The following is a 17159-nucleotide window of genomic DNA, read 5'->3' on the forward strand; positions in this document are numbered from 1 at the left end:
CCAGGAAACCTGGAAAAGGTGAAGAAGGCATAAGGAAAATATGTTTTACCTTTACAAAAGTCATAGTTAAAACATTTAAAATATAAAATTTAAAAACTCCTTTTGGATAGTTCAGTTAAAGGCTGTCTCTATTAAAATAACATGTTTATGGTGTTTTTAACATGTACTTGTGGCATTTTTCCTATTGATGGCAGATATATACTAATAAAATTAAGTTCAAAATTGCATTTCTGAGTGTTTCTTTATTCAAATCCTAGCAGAAAAAAATGCAGTTGGAAAAAAAAGCTTATTTGAAATGTAAAAAAAAGCTGGGTTAGCCACAAGCTTCTGCAGGGAAGGAAAAGGGGGCGGGATGTATAACAGACCCGCCCACAACTCACAATTTCTAATGAACTCTGGAGAAGTCTTAGAAAACCAGATAGTTGATTTTTTTTTACATTTTGGCTAAAAATGGCATAATCATAATTAAAAGACCACTTTACAATAGAGAAAAAGATGATCAGAGTGGGACTTCAACATGACTTTACCCTCACCAGTTTGATCATAAAAAGTATTATTTTCAGGATATCTGGAGACAATTTACAGCTCCAGATCTGTGCAGCTTTAAAACAAGCAAACCTCATAAACTAGAGTGGAATTTATTGCATGTGTTTATAACAGAGGATAAATCATTCATAATGAGGCTCATTGAGTTTACTTTGGAGACCCTTTCACTTCAAATTCAGAAAAAATAAAAGCCTCGGCTTCTAATTAATGAAGGAAAGGATTCTAATTACAATGTAACACTGATTCAAATGGGACTTTTCAGTAACAAACTGATAGAAAGGGAATTCAAACTAACTGAAACACTAAGTATTGAAATAGCTGGTTCTAAGTTTTACCCATTAACTCAGAGGAGAAGACAAGCTAAACGGTGGAACAACAATTAAAAATGCTGTTGGTCTGAGGGTTTACCTTGAAAACTTATGGTATGGGAAGGAATTATCGTGAGTGTCCAGTATCTCTAAATGCATAAACGAGAAAGGCCAAGGAGCTTATTAAGCTGAAGAAGAAGAAATTAAAAGTCAGAGGAGTGGGGAGATGTGCGTAAGCTCACACCGGCCTCCTTCATCCTCATCTCCTCCCTTCTTTCTGACATGAATCATCCCCGATGAACCAGCAGACGCCGTTCCTGCTTCATTACCGTCATGACATCAGTGATTAGAGCGTTGAAAAGCTGAACCCCAGTTGATAGCTTATTAGAACGGAATGAGTCTTCAGTTTATCGGTGTAGGACGGCGTAATGAGAGCAGACACACACGTGTCACACTGAAACTTTAACAGGTTCAAAGCTGTCTGCAGCACCGACCCAGCGCCCAAACTGAATCCCCGCGTCATTTTAGAACTGTCAGCGTGAATCAGTTTGGTATTGAAAGCATTTGGTCATTGATTTGTTCTATAAACAGATAGAAACCTGACTTCTCTGAGGGCTATTTTTCAACCTGCTTGATCTGCATTATCTTGTTTAGGCTCTGATATCGATTGGCTCACAGACATGACGAGAAAAGACCAGGCAAAGCAAATGTCAGAGACATACATATTCTGAATCATCAAGCCACAACCAGCAAGCAGCTGCTCCCAACCGAGCACAGATGACGCTCAAAGCAGAGTCATCTGAACACACTAAGAAAAAAAAAAAGTTTTTAAATGTTAATTTAAGTCAAATAGATGATAAAAACTGGGTAATGTCAGATGACATCCTCCACTAAAAAAACAAAAGTTCAGGAATGAAAGAGAAAAAAATTTGCAGCATTATATTATATATAGTGATAATTTAAACATTCTTTATATCAATGATTAAAAATGAGTCATAAATGTAAAGATATTTGGCAGATTTTAATACATTTAGGTGAGCATAAAATGAAGCTTAAATCTCTGAATTTTTAAAGAAGAACATAAACCGAAAACAAAAAGGGAAAAGCTTTTTAACCAAAATTAATGCAAGAATTTCATGAGCACTGAAAGATATGACAACTGAAAAAATTAAAGACCAATCTCCTTTCAACAGTCATGGAAAAATGGGGTCAAAATGTAGGAAAACGTCGCTATTATTCACATTTATAGAAATAAAAAATTCAATAATTTGGATACTGAGATATTTAAATATTTGGGGGGAATTTAATTAACCTAACTTACATTTCTACATACTGCAAAAACAGACCCCTGAGAAATAAGTCAAAAACATTTTTTTGTTTCAAAACCATGTTTATTGAAAAAAAAAGGATATATTTTGCTTACATAATATTTAGTTTTTACATTGGAGCTTTATAAAGGCAAAAGACAAAAAAAATGTTTTAAATGTTATGATGTTCTGTTATCCTGATTATGTTCATTCTGGAAGAGCGTGTCAAATCTACTGGGTAAAAAAACAGCCAATAAACAAATGTTGTAAATTTCCGTGTTTTTCAATGACGGATAAATAACTTAATAAAGATTTTTATTGAGGTTAACGGTCAAGCCGTTTAAGCTAGTTAGCTAGTTTAAATCCTAGCTACAACATTCAGCATCAACGATAATAACGTTAGAGAGGGCTGCTGAAATAATAATGGAGGAGAGCAGCGGAGGGGGGAAGGAAGGGAAAATGCTCTGCAGGAAGAGATCAAAAGCTGACTCTCTTCTTTGAGAAGAGCAGAATATTTCAGGGAGGAGGGCAGGACAAGTTCTTGGTCAGATGAGAACAAAGTTCTCCAAAGAAAAATCTGTTGTTGATGTTTTCAACAGTCTCTTGTGGCATTTTTCTCCCAATGGAGGACATGTATTAAGAAAATTAATTTTGTACTTCTAAGTATTTTTTTTTTTTTATTAAAAAGTTGAAAATCAGAAGCAGATGAAAATATGGCATTTAAATAAGAGCTTTTTGTGATGTAGAAAGTACACAGGGCTGTAGAGGAGGCACATTTTGAAGTACTGCCGCTCTGCAGAAGCTATGTCTTAGAAAACGACACAGAGTGATGGATTTTGGCTAAAAAAACGACACAATCATAATTAAAAAACACAGTTAACACTTTCAAACTAGATCAGAGTGGAATGAAGTGTAAAAAGGAAAACACCTTAGGGGTATCTCTAAAGAGCTTTCACTCAGACATCCATCAGCTTGATCCGAGCTCTCCTTTCTGACGTGCCTTCCAGTTTTACATCAGTAGTGGAGAGAGGTAAGGACAAGGGCATACCATTTACCCTGGGCTAAGAAATATTCCTTACAAGAGTAACAGCAACAACAACAAAAAACACCGGATCTTCTCTCATGCATCAAACAAATATTAATAACCAAAACTCAGGGATAGCTAAAGGATAGCTTAGCGAATATTAGCTAAAAAAACCCCACAATGGCGTCTTTCTTCATAATGCACAGTTCTGCATAGTTGACTTCCTTGAAATGTAATGTCAATAGAGCCACATGTGTTCCCTTAAATGTAATCTACTGCTATTGTTTTTGAAAATCTCTGAAACAGGTACTAAATAAGCGGAGGTCTTCCAGGAAGTCTCCGTGACTATTCTAAGACTCGTGACAGACATGACTAAGACTTGGTCAAAAATGTAAATAATATGAACCAATATGTGTTTGAGCTGCTATTAGACAACAGTGATGCTTCCCCGTGAGTGCATGTGTGTGTGTGTTGGTGTAGGAGTGGCGTCCTGACGCAGCACTCCCTGAGTACACATAGCTCACATTCTCACTACTGCTCACTCTGCCCTGAGTAAACACAAGTGTGGAGGCTGCAGAAGTTTGAGGACACACTGCCGGTTCACTTCCACGCGGATCGTGTTTCTCAAAGACTCACTGCTTTTTTCTACTTTTAGATTTCTTTTAACGCAATCAGAAGTCACACTCTTTAATACATGATACGCGCGGTAATTAGTAGTTGGTGTACCACGGACATGCAGCTACAGAGACGTACTGTGAGTGGCCTTTTACCAGCTGTGGTGTTTTCTGCAGGTGGCAAAGCTGCGAGACTGCAGAATCTGTTGCCAATTAAATAAAGCATGGCATTATCTGTGGATAGAGATGCAATTACCCAACAATAATAATATAATATTTTCTACAGAACAAAATGTGGTAATTGTACTTTTAGAACCTGGAATAGTTCTCAGAAAGGATGCAAAGTTGGCTATAGAGAACAAATAGAGTAAGAACGCGCGATAAGGTCGGTTTCTAAGAAATTGGTTTTACAGTAGAATGAGCACAATGGACTACTTTCAGACTCAGTGATTGTAAATGAGCAACAAGTGCGGAAGTGGAGCATCAGAATAAAATCAGACTCCGAGGTTGGCAGCAGGCGGGAGCATGAAGTAGTGCTGGGCGATATAGAAAAAAATGTAAATCATGTTTTCATGTACAGTCAATGGCTGCAGATCAGCTACTGCATCAAATTGAACTCTGATACAGGCCACTCCCAGATTTATAAATGGCATCCCATACCATTACACTGCCTCCACCAAAAGACGAAACTGCATCTTCTCTACTTATGATATTAGGTCAAATTATGAATTCTTCCCCGACCCCACTGGCTTCTCTCTGTCCCTCAAATTAAATAGGCATTTGTGGCTTTAAAGTTCCCCTCTGAGGAAATTCATGTTTTTTGAGTTTTTAACATGTATGTGTGACATTTTTCTTATAAAAGAGAACAAACGTAATAAGAAATCATTTTGTTTTTGCATTTCTGAGTATTTCCCCTTTAAAATCGCTGTCAATCAAACTGTTGCAGATATGTTCCGTTTGAATTAATGAGCTTTCTTTATGTCACAACAGCTAGGCTGCACATGCTTGAAGCTGCTCAGCTCAGCTCCAGAAGCCACGCCCCCTCAGAGGAGATTTTGGAAACAGAGGCTTCAGATGAACATGAAAAATGGCTTTTTAAGACATTTATGTTGTGGGGTTTTGGTTAAAAACTTCATAATCATAATTAAAAAGCACTACTTTGAACTTTTTTTTTAATTGTCATAGTGGGGCTATAGGGGTGTCCGAAATAGTTTTTTTAAAGGAAAGGGATGTGGGATTTAGAGCTCTGTATCTCTCAGCCTTTGGGGGCGTTCCGAGGAGAAACTCTTCTTCACATGTGTGTGCTCTGAAGCACAGAAGTTTACATTTAAATTAAATTCATAACTTTTTGATTTAGCATGACTTACTAACGTAGCTGACTGGCGACTAATGATGACGTCCAAATTTTTGAAGACACTACTTTTCCATAGCTCTCCATTTGGAAGGCTAAATGTAGGAAGAATTTGTAGGAAGAATACGGACTTGAGTGTTTCTCAAGGTTCCAGTGTGAGTATGTTAGACTGGCTCTGTGCCTTATGGTTCAAAGCTTTTACCCCCTTATGTCAAGTATTTTCCCTTTAGTTCAAGTACATTAAATGATACAAATTTCAACAGAAGGAGCTTTTTCAGCCCCTTCAAAAATAATTCCATCTGTTATTTTTTTTTTTTCAAATTTCTGTAGTGTTCCTGCTTAAGACGGCTCACAAAGACCTGATCCTGAAAACACGTGTCGCCTGAGCAGTCAAAGCCAGCTTTACTGGCGCTTTTTCTCTCGCCTCTAACAGAGCTCTGCTTTCATATTATTGAACAACGTGATTGTTCTCTTCATTATGGCAAATATGAGTGCTGTAGCTGAAGAAAATAAACAAGCAAGCGTTCCATTTCCCCCTGTACGAGGACTGCTTTCCACTACAGTGGAGGAGAGATGATTAAAGTCTGTTTACCATGTTCATCTTTTCTTTATAATGTTGATTTTGCCCTCAGGCAATATTATTTTTCCTCATTGCTCCTGAAATAAAGCAGCGACCAGCTATTTTATTGAGGTATTTGTCACAGGGAATTATGCTGGGGAGTAAATAACTTATGACGTTGCAACATGAAATTCAGTGTCGACTGGTTGAACCTTTAAAGATCAGTGTATTCCACTCCCTGCACAAACATTTAGCATAGACCTTGTTCTTGGAGAAAAAAATCTTTTTTAAAAATAACAAATTTCACACACAGAAAACACTAAATAAAAATGTACACTTGAAGAAAAATGGTCAATAAAAGTTCTTAATAAGAAACTGTGCTGCAGGGCTCGTTTATCTGGAGCTTTTAAATATTTTACACAATCCTCAACATGCACAGCTTCTGTTTGTTATGTTTTCCATTCATGTAACAGGAAAACCCAAGTGTTGCAGAAAAACACGACATAAATCCCCAGAGTACATACCAAATGTTGACAAAGCTTCTTCAGCTGTTGATTATACTGGGTTTTTTAGAGCATGTGCACATTTATTCAGATTTGATTGCAGATTTTCCGACTTTTTGGGTAAATTCAAACTACAAATGCTCATTTTTGCATGTCCTATTGTTTTTTTGCACCGAAAGTCCAAACTTTTTTACAACCTATAAAGGAGATTTTTTTTATTTGTATAATGTTAGCTGAATAAGTTGCTATATGAAAAATAAAAGGTGTAAATTGGTGTTTGGTGTTCTAACCTTGATTTTTTACACAGCTGCTCACGCTTCCACTCCTCCAAAATAGAAGTTTTGCTCAATTTGTTCAGTAAACATTTCCAACAAAACAGCTTTAATAGAAATTGTTTGTGTTTTACAGTTTCTATTTTTTGGGGTGTTTCGGTCTCATCTTTTGTTTCTTACCGCTTTAGTCATGTAACACGGATCTATGAATGACTCAAGCAAAAATGAACAACTAAATCTTGACAAAAACTGGTGTTGCATTGTTGAAAATAAAAAAAGAATTAAATCCACTGAAGATGGTCAAGACTACAATAGACAACAAAAATCTGGAAATCCAGATAGTTTGAGTGAATGAATTCTGAGCCTGAACTTTCTTTATGTTTTAAGGACAAAAAATAAAATAAAAATAAACAATACCCGGAAGTGTAAAAACCCCAAAAACATCAAAATCTGATTGTTTACAAGTGGATGTGGAAGCACGGTGGTGATGTGGTTAACTCCCTTCTTGATTAAAGGAAGGATGCACTTTGTGAAATACTCCTTTCTCCAAACTGATCTGTTTTCATGCATTTTCTATATTGTGATGTGTTGGTCATCTATTTAGTTTTAAACAAGATGAAAGTCTCCGCCGACCGATAGTTGCATTTTGGCACAAACACTGGTGCAGCTGTATTTGATAAGCAGCTTTCTTTCTGTGTGTGTGGATAGCTGTCCTTGTGGTAAAAGTGGCAGATTGCTCTGTTTGCTTTAATTTCCAGCCCCTCAATCCCCCTGTGGTGATTCACAGGAAGCTGAATCATTAAGGCAACACAGACATCAGTCAGCAGGGATGACGAAAGGCCGAATGTATCTCTGAAAACCATTAAGCTGCACAGACACAGTTCGTCTTCAGACAGGCAGCACAGAGTTTTACACAGAATAATGACAGACTCCCCAACATGTACAAAACATTCAGCAATTATCAGCTCAGGTCAATGTCACCAAACTTCACAGCTGCTCTGCAAACAGAGAATATATCGACGTTTTCCTTCTTCAGTAAGTAATTGGTTCTTCCTGAGCTTCACCTGCAGATACTACGTCCCCTTTAGTCACAATTTCCTCTTATTTTCCACCATCATACAGTTATGATGAAATTTGATTAAGCTTTCTAATAAAATAAAAGATTACTTTGCTCAGCTAATTTACCTTTTAGCGTTCATGTTAGCATGGGCTAAAGAGCTAATCAATTCCTCAGCCTGTTAGCATATTTTAGCATGTAGCCCCTATATAGGAATATTACTAAGATAATTTTAGCTTATTTTGGATTGACATAATTTCAGTTCTCAGTGTTCTCCTTTTAATTCTGCAGTTTCTTGCATTTTTTACCCAAATTTGGTATTTAGCTTTATGTTAGCATGGATTAAATGTAGTTAGCTATTTTCCTCTCCACACTTTACTAAAGTATTTTACCATTTAGTCCCTATATTTAAAATAATTTTGGTTTTCTGCAAATTAAAAAAAATGTGTGTTCTTAATCCTCATTTTAACCATTCTCCTCAAAGATATTCAGTTTCACTTCCCCTACATTTCACTAATTTAGCATTAGCTTTTATTTACATTTAGCTTTTTAGCATTTAGGCAACTTTCAACTTCCCACCCTAATCCCTAACTACTACAAAACAACACAGTGCAGGAGTATCTAGTCCCTGGATTTTAAAAGCAGTATGGACACCGTGCTCACTACTTTTCTTTTTTTTTCAAAACCACAGATATGACGTCACCAATTTCAGTGAAAATCAAATCAATACAAAAATTTCACGTCTATTTATTAATTCACTGTGTTCTAAAGATGAAAATATAGATGTTTTATTAAAATATTTCATTTAAACCATTTTTTTTTTGCAAAAATAGTTAACACGCAATGCATTGTGGTCTATATTCACTAATGTAGTGAGCATAGATGCACACTGTATACACTATTGAGTAGAAGGAATTTGGACATACCCTCAGATTGTGTCCACATTCTATTACTACTCACCACTAATGCACCAGATGGGGCATTTGCCATTTTGCAGATGGGTAAAAATATACAATTCCACAGTCGAGTCTGTTGGAAATTTCCTAGAATTCCCAGGTGGAATAGCATGCTTCAATGCTCAATAGATTGGCAAACAGACCACAATGTCACAATGTCTATCTACAAAATCCATGGCTGAAAGTTGAACCAGTTGACAGTTGAAAAAATTAGTAATTGCAGAATTCTATGACACAAGTCTTTAATTATCAGAATAGAGCTGTGAAAAACTAAATTGATTGAAAGATTTGCACCGCAACCACATTTGAGTACATGCGCTAGTATAAGTATCGGGTAGCGACAGAACTGTGTGAACGCAGTATGTTAAAAGAGCGTTCAAAAGTCAATTTTCAGCATGTTCTTGAACATCTCCAGTGTTTAAGAAGTTTATAGACATTATGCTGACAATTAAGTTAAAAAAACAATTAAATCAGTACAGATATTTTGGTTTATGATGTAAAACCGTTCTGTTGGTTTCACAGCACATAGAAAAAAAAAGAAAAATGTTTAAAGAAAACAGCAATTAAACACATTTTCTTAAGGAAAAGTAATTTAATTTAACAAGTTTAAAAGCATAACACTATTGATGCTGGATCTACCTGTGATATTCATCACAGACTATGAATCATTGGCTGTAAATTAATGGTTGTTTCTTGTGTTACTGAATTTAAACTGCAATCAGATATGTAATTACCTTTGTACTCTCACTTAACCCCTTTTATGACTGAATTTACTTCCAGCTGTGAAAAGAAGAAATTTGACTTGCTAAATGAAGGTAAGTTTGATGCATATCTGCATCAATAGGCGTCAAGGGGTTGATCAGTAGAATTTTAGTTCAAAGACGTTGAAAACATTCCAACAGCCTTTTTTATCCCCATGTCAGCTGTTAGCACTTAATGCTCAACACACATTTGATAACTCAGCAGCTGTCTGCTGTGTTCAGTGAAATATTGATGAGATTCCTGCATGATTTAAACCAGCAACTTCAGTGGAAAACAATAAATCGGATTTATGTTGGACTTTTTAATGGAGGTTATGATCATCGTGTTTGTCAAAATGAGAGATAATCAGTTACATTTTTTTTCAGATTTGTGCAAAATGAAGCATTTCTGTATATTATTGCAGATTATTATACAAATTAAATCAATTTTCCCGAAAAAATAAGAAGCCTTTACTCAAAGAGAGGATGTGAAAAGACGTGTCACTGGGGTGAGAGATGTAGACTTAACAACCATAAAATCAATTTGTTTTTTAAGCAGCTGGATAAGATGAAGCATTAAGCTGTTAGGAATGAATTGAAGAGCTTTATTTTAAGAGCAGTGAGGACAACCCACAGTATCTGCATCTTGCTGAGAAGACTGAACGGTTTTCAGCTCTTCCCTCTTATCCCTCATCAGATGAAATGAAGCCGATAAAATGCATACCGGTTCCTCAGCTGTGAGTCTCCCTGCGCGTTTGCTTCCTGCCATCGAATGTGAATCTGTGTTCACAGCAAGGTGAAATCAATAGGCTGCTGTTGTCTTTGTAGAAAGATACATTTTGCTGTGCGGCGTGCTCAGTGCACGGACAAAAATCACCAATTTCTCATCTTATAATACATGACATGTTTGTTTGACTGGAAAGTATCCCTGACCCTGACTTAAGTGCCAACTTCTCTGAGCATCTCCCTTTTTCTGTGTTGTGACAGACTCACACACATGCATGCGCCCGGCACACACCGCCCGCCTCGGGGCAGATAGCATGTCTGCAGCTCTGCAGCGCACTAATGACCCTCTCTGAAGGCCGGCCAGGCGCCCTGCTCATGTCTCTGCCAATCAGCCGTCAGTATAAATTCACTCCTCCTCTTCCTCCACACCGTGTCAGAGGCTCCAGCACATCCTGGCGTGTCAATCACAGGCCAGACTTTAATTACTCAGGGTTTGCTTTGAGTTAATGAAGCAGCATTTAAACAGCGATATGAGTACCTCACCGCTGTGGAGCCTGACACCTGGCGTGACACCAGCTCTTCGTCAGAGTTGCCCTTTCGCTTGTGATTATGTTGCCGAAAAGATTTAATTTCTTAATTGGCTCTTTACAGGTTTCCCTGCGAGGACTGATAAGATCGGGACTTGAAAGACTTTTTTCCTGCAAGTTAAGATTGCTTCACGTTTGAAGGCACAAGTGTTTCCATCTGCTTTAACTTCACACATTCAAAGCTGCTTTAAAAAAATAAACCTTGTGAAAAAACATCACACACTTTCTGGCAATCTCTGTTCTCCATCTTTGATGATCTTACACTCAGTTTTAAACCAAATGTGACAGGAGGAGCTGTGCTGAGGCTGCACCGGAGGAGTGAGGAGAATCTAAATTCAGAGAGGGCCTCATCTCTGCACAGCATGACGAGTGTCCTTACGTGTCGTATCATCAGAGACCCCCAACTCAGCAGCACCTTTCCAAAGCTCACATTCATGCTTGTGTCATGATTGCATGGTCACCTTTGTGGAAAGGAAGAAAGAAGAACGTGGAGCTGCACACTGAGTTTCTGTACTCCACACACAAGTATTTACATAATCTCCTTTAAAGCAGCTTCCATGTCTGACTGCTTGAATAAAACCACCTCTGTAGTCTGTCGTGGTTATTCCCAGATTACTCCCCTTCATGTGTGAACAAAAAAATGTTATTAAAGTTGTTGTTTTATTCATTTGCCAGCTTGTCGCTTCACACAGAAGTGTTTTGCTTCATCATTCGTGATAAACTTCACGTTTTATTGTCTCTTAGACAACATTTGAAAAGACTAAACTGAATTTACCAGGGGGAAAAAGTTGCTACAATATTGCAAAATAATTTATTTACTATAAATAAAGAACAAAAAAAATTCAAAAGTGACAAAAATTAAAATAACACCAAATTGTGATATTTTGTGTTGTTCCATAATCAAATAGGACAGCTTGAAGAGCCTAAAATGTACCAGCATCTTTTAAGACCCACTCCAATAAAAATGATGTTCTTGTTTGTCTGATGATGGAGAACATGTATAAATATAAAGAAAATTAAGCATTTCTTTATTTAAATCGTTGTGAATCAGAGGGCAGACATAAAATTAAGTTTCAAAGAGTTTTCTTTATTTGTGACATTGAAAATATGCTGGGTGGGTCACACAGTCTCACTCACAACTCAGAGAAAATCTTAATGAACTGCTGCCGCTCTGCAGAAACTATGTCCTAGAAAACTACACAGGCTTCTGGATTTTGGATAAAAATTGCATAATTAAAAGACCACGGCTTTTACAATAGATCAAAAGATAATCAGAGAGGGACTTTAGGAGATAAAGTCAGCTGTGATTCATTTAGTAAGCATTTGGCCCTTGTGGTTACTGATAATCACCACAATCAGACACTAATCACAGAGAAGAAAAATAATCTTTAGACCTTTCAATTGCAACTGGTTGTGCTTTTTTCCAATGTTTTTTTACCTTTTAGTCAAAAATTGTGAAAATTGTCTGGGGTTCATCAATTTTATGGGCTGTATTTATTCACTGATCGGGCTGATGTTCACAACGGTTCTGTTGGTTCTTCCGTTTGCAGAAGCCTTGAACTGCAGGTAATCCTCAGCAGGATTCGGCCAAACATCCTTAAAAGTGTTTGGTTGAACGAATCAAACAAGCTGCAGGAAATCTTAGATGCAAAAGACACTAATGGGTGCACAACTCCAACACAAATTCCCTTTTCTATCTCTCTATTCCCACTGGGAATAAAGAAAGTAAGGCTGTATTCAGATTGGGAAAGTATGTTGGTTCGGACAAGTCTGCTCAATATGGTCCACATTAGTGCTTCCACAAACGATTGTTTTAATAGTCGACTAATCACCGATTATTTTTTCTGATCAGTCTAATCAGGGGATGTTCAAACTGGATGTAAAGCACACATCTTAACCATCATTAGCTTTAAACTAAAATCTAGATATATTCACACTAGCATTACCTGTGATAATGCTAGTGTGAATGCTTTAAGCTGAATTTGGCAGCTGAAGATGATAGTGCTGATAGCTGAAGATGAAAGTGCTGATAGCTGAAGATGATAGTGCTAATAGCTGAAGATGCTGAAGTTGATAGCCTGCTAAAATATTAGCTAAATGTCAAATTAGCCTACAAAATAAAAATTGCCTAAGTCAGCCAAAACAGCTAGCATGTAGCTGAAATATTAAACTCCATGTTAGCCTAATTTTTTTAAAATCCTAAATTAGCCAAAAAACATTAGTTAAACTCGATATTAGTCTAAAAAAACAACAAAAAAATTTAATTACCCAAAACAGCTTGCATGTAACTGAAATATTAGCTAAACTGCAAAATAACCCAAAAAACAAAAAAGCCTAAATTAGCCAAAATTGCTAGCAAGAAGTTGAAATATTAGCTAAACTCCAAGTTAGCCTAAAAAAACAGAAAAAAGCCTAAGTTAGCCAAAATAGCTAGAACGTAGCCTAAAAAAACAAAATAAATGCCAAAATAGTCCTAGAAGCTAGCAGAATGCTATTATAACTTTTAACTTGACTACACTCTGACTCCAAACCTTGCATTTCCTCTGTATTACGACTGGTGGCTACCGGAGATTATAAACAAAACCACATGATTAAATATCTCTTCAATCATTGGTCAGGAGTAATGAGGGCGGGGCAAAGCAATCAGAGAAGAATAAAAGGAACTCCAGCGCTTTATGATCCGATTCACTTATTCAGACTTTATATTTCGCTGACCAACTTTGACCACCTGTATCAACGTTTGGATTAAGACTTGTTACCGTTATTTTGGTGCGGTGAGGGCATGCTGCTGAAGAGACGGCTGAGAAGGTACACGTATAAGTGAGAAGCAAAAAGTTGTTTTAATGAGCCTACATTCATCTGATCGCATTTCAATGAATTGCTGTTGCATCACTGCTCCACTTTCACATCACATGAAGACCAGCTACGGTGGCCATTTTGGTTCAATTGTTCCACTCCGAGCATGGAGCGCATTCAGAATGAGGAAACTCAGAGCACATCGGAGCTCAGTTCAATACAAACTTAAACCACCTCGAAAGATGGGTCTGAAAGTGGTTCCAGGTCCCAAACGGATCCACTTTAGTGTCTTCAAACTGGAAATGTGTTCTGGATTATCGGGAGAAATAAACTCTGGTTTAAGTGAACCAAAGGTTTCCAGTCTGAATTCACCCTATGTAATTGTTACTTCGGTTTGACTTTTATTTTGCAAATTTCTGTCCTTTCTGCTTTTTTTTCTCTCATCTTTTCCATGTCTGAGTTCAGATTACTCAAAAAATTCCACTAAACTGACCCAACAGCTCATAAAGATCTTTATGGGAAAAAAGGGTTTTCAATATCAGTGATTGGAAGAGCCATTTTTCAGCGCACACGTCTCCTTTGGGCTTTGACAAACAAATAAAAAAGCTGCCCTCGCAGCCATGAAGGCCATACGTCACTCCAGCAGAAACATTCCAGCTCTCAGAGGAGCTTCCTTCAGTAATGACCTACCACGCTCCTCCACACCTCCAAGCTGGGATCAATGAAGCAGAAAATAAGAAACACAACCTGCACTGTCTGTCCCAAAAAAAGCTAAACCTCTTCTTTTATCTTTCCTGTACCTTCCACTCTGCAGCCTTTACCTCCTTTGCTTTGTTGTTGGTGTGATTTTAACAGCTCATTAAAAGGAAAGGACATTATGAACTCTTAAAGGAGGCTAATTCAAAAAGAAAGAAAAAGAGCCACAGTGAGCTTGTTTGAATAAAGAAGTTCATTCTAACTCCAGGAAAAGAAAAATTAAAGAAAAATAATAAAAGTTCAGCCATAGAGAAAATCCCTTTGATTTTACAGAATAAGAGTTTCCATAAATGTATTTTCTACAGTATGAGGGGCCTTTAGTTTCCCCCAATAATGACAGTGCGAGTTATAATCTGGAGTGCCTTAGTCTATATATGGATTAGCATATTTTTCAGACATGGACAATAAAAATAATGTACGAACAAGAGATACGGGTGGCACGGTGGTGCAGTGGTTAGCGCTCTTGCCTCACAGCGAAAAGGCCCCGGTTCGAATCGCGGCTGGGGGATTTGGGACCTTTCTGTGTGGAGTTTGCATGTTCTCCCCGTGCATGCGTGGGTTTTCACCGGGGACTCCGGCTTCCTCCCACCGTCCAAAAACATGCTTCATAGGTTCATTGGTGACTCTAAATTGCCCCTAGGTGTGGATGTGAGAGTGGATGTGTGTGTGATTGAGGCCCTGCGACAGACTGGCGACCCGTCCAGGGTGTACCCCGCCTTCGCCCATCAGTGGCCGGGATAGGCTCCGGCACCCCGCGACCCCGAAAGGGAAGAAGCGGTCAAGAAAATGGATGGAACAAGAGATACATGAAACAGGAAAAACTGCATGTATACCTCTTTTCCACCATGAAACCTATCCACAAAGTGAAATGAAAGGATTTCGGAGCGGCGGCTGCCCTGCTGGGTTTCCAGAGACCCCCGCCCTCGCCTCATCTGGAATCCGGCATCACCTGATCCAGATAATCTGCTGCTTCTAGCTGATTTCAAGATGTGCCACAAAATTTCATGTTTGAAGCGAATTCAAGCACAAAACATAAAAAATGTAGAGTTTTAAAAACACTTGTGACACACAAATGACACGAATCTTTGACTTTTACATTCAAACATGATAGATTAAAACCAACAGGAACCTGCAGGAAATAAACCTTTTTTATCTAGACAGTCATTTCCTCAAAATAACACCGACCTCACACTCAAATCAGAATAAATTATTCCCTTCATTTGCATTCAGCTCTGCAGTAAATCAGCCTGTTTATGTGTTCATTTGATTAATTACTGAGAGGTCGAGGGTTCTGCGTCGAGACCACGACCATGAGAGCAACAGTTTTTTTTTTCTTTTCTGCCAAAAACAGAAGCCCAGATTCGAAGCCTTAGTCTGCCGCCAGCCACACACATTTGGCGCCACTTACTTTGGAGCCGTTACATAAGCTGTGAAAATGGTTCAAGTGTTGGAAGTCTGTTAGCTGAAAACAAACATTTGCAGAATAATCTGAACTTAAAGGAAAAAGCAGTAAATTCAGGGCAAAAGGCGGATGAAAACACATTAAAAAGTGCATCATCAATCTTTCATGGCGTGCAGCTAATGGCTTTACAGTAGTTTGTATGCTTAGTTCTTTCATAACGCACTTCATGAACAACCAGTTTCCTTTTCTCCGGCTTCCTCCTTTCCTGTCTAATAAAGAGACCTCCAGGTTATAGACAGCTCCCGCTCCTTTCACTAACATGGCTGAATATCTCAGAGCCCTCTGTTCCAGCTGCACTTCATCTTTTCAAGGAGCCACACACTAATGGAGTGAAGTCAGTCATCTGAATGAGAGAAATGCTGCGGATTTAATCACACAAGCGAAGCACACAGCTGAGTGGACGCAAATGGTTCTCTTTTTTTTATTTGCTCTGTGTTCTCTGTTTTGACAAGCACAAAACAAAAAAACAAAAACAGATGCATCAGAAGATGCAGAGTTCAGGGGATGATAAAACCTCTACAACAGGTTATTGAATGGATGTTTCTGATACCTTAGTCACAACTGCCCTAATACGGGCTTTCTAGGCAAAAAATGGACAGTTTTAAGATCGCTCTGTGAGAACTAGAGAGAAAATGATCATAATCTTTCTATGGATAGTAACACTAACACAACACATAAGGGTAAAGTGAAGATCTGTTCACACAAACCTCAGCATCACACGTTCAAGTGGTCACTTTCATGCTCAAAACTTGTATGTAGCTACACTAGTTTCTATGACTCTACATATGTTGAAAGATCGAAGGTTAATTACAAAAGTGATCGGAGTGAAAGACTTTCACGAGCGTCAAGCCGTTTCTATCAGTTGTCACACATCTTAGTAGTGATAGAATTAGCTCCTCCGTTTCTAGACTTTTAGCTCCTATAATAGAGAATATTTTAATAATTGTGATTTGAGCCCAACCGGAATTCTATGACACCAGGTATTTCAGGTAGCGAAATAAAGCTGTGAAATAAAAAGCCTGGAGCAAGATTCATGAGATTTGCACCACTTTGACATTTCAAACCAAATCTCTTCCAACTGTGAGTACATGTGCTAGTAAAGTAAAAAGCAAAAGAAGAGGCCCTTCAGGGGTCTGCAACCTGAGGGTCTGGAGCCTCTTTTATCCCCCCGTTGTGGCTTTTTTGGCTTTATAGAAAAATGACAACAATTTAAATAGATATTAAGTTAGTTAGGTTGCACAATATTATATTATATTATATTAAATATCATGTTTAACTTTGTTTTCTTGCATTTTTTGGTTACAGTAAATCTGCTTAATTGAATGCATCCTGTGGTCACCTGTCATCTGACAAGCGTGCAAACTTTAGGTCACATTTGTTCCTCCATTAAGAGCGTTTTCAGTTTCACACAATAAGGCAAAACAGACACGCCTTCTAAGTAAACAGCAGGATGTAATTCAATAAAGGTTCACGAAAAAGGAATTCTGATTTCTCTTTATCACCACAGACAGTCATTGGGACTCAAAACATCAGTAGAAATGGGAAAAAAAGCAGATCCTTTGTGGCTTCTACCAAAACCAAAATAATGAAAAGAC

The 17159-nt window shown here is 37.8% G+C and overlaps 1 protein-coding gene across 3 annotated transcripts in view; it reads right to left on the bottom strand.

Moving 5' to 3' along the window:
- The window catches only part of sytl5 (synaptotagmin-like 5), a 48725-nt gene that overhangs the window by 23344 nt on the left and 8222 nt on the right, over nt 1-17159 (bottom strand). The gene's annotated exons all lie outside the window — the stretch shown is intronic.

Source organism: Oryzias melastigma, linkage group LG21 (assembly GCF_002922805.2).
Source record: "Oryzias melastigma strain HK-1 linkage group LG21, ASM292280v2, whole genome shotgun sequence".
NCBI classification, from domain to species: Eukaryota; Metazoa; Chordata; class Actinopteri; order Beloniformes; family Adrianichthyidae; genus Oryzias; species Oryzias melastigma.